Source organism: Diceros bicornis (genome assembly GCF_020826845.1).
Source record: "Diceros bicornis minor isolate mBicDic1 chromosome 30 unlocalized genomic scaffold, mDicBic1.mat.cur SUPER_30_unloc_7, whole genome shotgun sequence".
NCBI classification, from domain to species: domain Eukaryota; kingdom Metazoa; phylum Chordata; class Mammalia; order Perissodactyla; family Rhinocerotidae; genus Diceros; species Diceros bicornis.
Window position 1 is genome coordinate 53177 of NW_026690905.1, and position 3229 is coordinate 56405.

Below are 3229 nucleotides of genomic sequence, written 5' to 3' on the forward strand. Positions count from 1 at the left end.
CGAGAGAACATAATGGTACTTTCTTGCCTGTATGTGTCAGATGGCACAGGGCACTAACTGTGCTCCTCGCTGCTGTCCGTGCAGACCTGCAGGTGTCCCCTCGCCCAGGTCTGTGTGTTCACCCTTTTTTGCCACTCACATGCCCCCCTCCACATCCTAAAGGATGTCAGGCCTTACTTGTGAGGGGGTTGTCTCACACGGGAGACAACTAGGAGAGCCCCTCCAGACATCAGAGCAGCCCCTTCAGAATCTCCCTCAGCCTCCTCCCTTCCCCTCTCTCGCCTTCCACACCCAGAAGGACCCCTGCTCAGTATTCCACATCCCCATGTTCTTACTCTCCCACGCTTGAGAAGGGTAGGGCAGCCACTGGGGTGGACATCATCTGCACCTTCCACTCTGACCCACGCAGGTCCGGGGCTGGACAGAGTGACTCTACTGGGAGTTGAGCCATGAGACCCAGGGCTTCTACCACCTGGGTTCCTTCACCCTGGACGGGGACAGCCTCTACGTCAGTGGTGAGGGGCTGTGCTACAGACATGCTGTCTCTCCCAGTCGGAGTTCTGTGTTGCCTCCTTTGCTCTAAAGTGAGCTGTGATCCATCTTTCTATCCTCCCGGTCTGGGTTCAGTCTTGTCATCACTGTGTGATCACTGGGTCCAGCCACCTTCCATCTCGTTGCCTCCCCCCTGAACACCCCTCCCCTCTAATTTCCCCTCTGCTTTTCCAACAAAGGTCCCTACATCTTCCCTCTCCTTAATCCTTTATGATCACCCCAACACTTCCTCAGCTCCTCTCGCCTTCTCTCCACAGGTTACACCTATGGAGCCGTGGCCCCGACTACAAACAGTGAGTATTCCTGGCCCTGATTTCCTGGGTCCCGTCCACATTTGGGATTGAGGAGCACATGTTCTCCTACACCTGATGTCCGTGGTGAGGGAAGGACCTGGAACGGCCGTAATTCATCCCTTCTCTCCCTCCCAGGTTCTGGTGGATAGTCCCAGCCCAGGGTGAGAAAGCCTTAGACAGAGACATGTTTTCCACCACATTCTGACCCCATGTGATTTTCACTTTAATTCTGCTTAAGCGTCACCCTTGGTCCTCCTTCTCCACGTATCCCATCCATCTGTCCAGTTTTCTGCCCATCCATCTGTCTCTCTTCCGAGTTCAGTCTCTCTTGTTCACCTATCTCTCTCTCTTGGGCTCCACTCATCCACAGGCTTGCTCATCTCTCCACTCACACAGTCACCCGTCCCCTCACTCTCATTTATGCTTCATCTGTGAATGGTGGTCCTGGGATAGCCACTGCTGGAGCCAGGGTGAGCCTGGGGGCTCCTCCCACTCTATCACTCCCTGAAGACAGCCATCGCCACAGATCCCGAGTCAGCCACCACGTCCATGCATACTTGATCATCACCTGTGCCACCAGAAGCCACCACAGGTATCTGGGGGCCCCTTTTCCTTCCCAAGAGAAGCTCTCTGGCCCCACTCCTCCACCAGCCAGTTGTGATCCAGTAGCTGGGAAACCAGGGTGTGAAATTCTGGTTTTAGGGCAATCATTCTGATCACAAAGATTATAGCAATGATTTAATCTAAGGCCAGCCCTCAGAGAGACCCTAGTCTTGTGAAATTAACACATCATTATAATACAATGTGGGATGTTTTGGGGAGAGGCACCTGGCATAATTTGGAGGGGAAGAGCTTGCTAGATAAAGTTTCACCAGAATGGACTCTTTAAGAATGTGTAGGAGGGACCCTGGCAAATAGAGGATGAAAGTTTTTCCTGGCAGAGTGGATTCCATGAGCAAATGCTCCAGACAGAAACAACGTGGCGTAAGGGGAGAATTGAAACGAATTTGGGTTGCGTGAAGCATGAACTTTAACCCGCAGTAGATGGATAAAATGAGACTGAAAGGTCAGCAGGAGCCAGATTGAGTAGAGTCTTGAGTCCCAGGTCAGGAAGGTTGAACTAAACACTGAAGGCCATAGGGAGCCATGGGTGGTACTAGAGCAGTGGTGGCCTTAGTGAGGTATTCATTTCAGAAAGATTCTTCTAGTGGTCCATGTAGAACATGCTTTAGATAGAGCATCCAGTGAGCCTGCTGAGGTTTTGGTCAGGGTGAAGGTAGTTAAGGCCTGAGCTCGGACAGGGATGGAGTGTATGTGAGGGCCAGTGTGCAACTGGAAATGGTGTTACTGGGAGGAAGGAGGAGCTGAGCAGATATGCTGGTTCTGACTTGGGTGACCACATGGGTGGGTGCTGGTGCCACTGGGACAGAAGACGACAGATCTTAATGAGTGCAGGACTCTGGTCTGGTATCAGGCTAGCTCTCAGTGATGGCCATGACTTTCCCTCTCATATTGCAGCTTTGCGGCACAACCTGAAGACCCTCACAGTCAACGTCACCATCTCCACCCTCTGGTATTCATCAGACAGGAGCAACAGCTCAGCCACGTTCAACTCCACTGAGAGGGTCCTGCAGAGCCTGGTGAGGCCCTGGTCCCAGCAGCTCCTGGTGGGTTAAATCCCACCCAGCCCCTCCCCCAACCCCTGTCCCTCCTGCTCATCCTCCTCCTTCATCCTCCCCAGCTGGATCTTTGTTCAAGAAGAGCAACCTGGGCCCATTCTACTCGAGTTGCAGACTGGTCTCCCTCAGGTGAGACCCTCCCCTCAGCATTTGCCCCTTATGACCAATTGTGTGACCACCCCTCCTTGTCTCCCCACTGTCCTCCCATTTCCTCCTTCCAGTTCTGGCCCACACCCCCAGAGGTTTCAGGACCTCTCCCTAGAGTCCCCACATCCCTCTCTCACCAGGCCTGAGAAGGATGGGGCACCCACCATTGTGACGCTGTCTGCACCCACCACACTGATCCCGTGGGCCACCATGCCTTTGTGCTGGGAGCGGAGAGCCTCCACCTGTCTGCTCTTCCTCTCGGTGGCTTCAGGCTCTGCAGCCCAGAGTTTATCCTTCCAGAGAGAGCACCAGCTACATTTCTGCATCATCATCGGGAACCTCAGCAACCTGGAGCCCACATCCTCGGAGTACACCGTCCTGCTGAGAGACACCCAGGACCAGGTGGGGTCGCCCCTCTCCCGTCTCTCCTTGCCCTGAGGGCAGTGTCATTCCTCCGCCTGACTTACATCTGTTACGTGATTGTTTCAAACCTTCATTTTCCCTGCGTGTCTGGGTTCTCTCAGTGTCCAGAGGTGATGTCCTAGCTGCCTTCCCCAT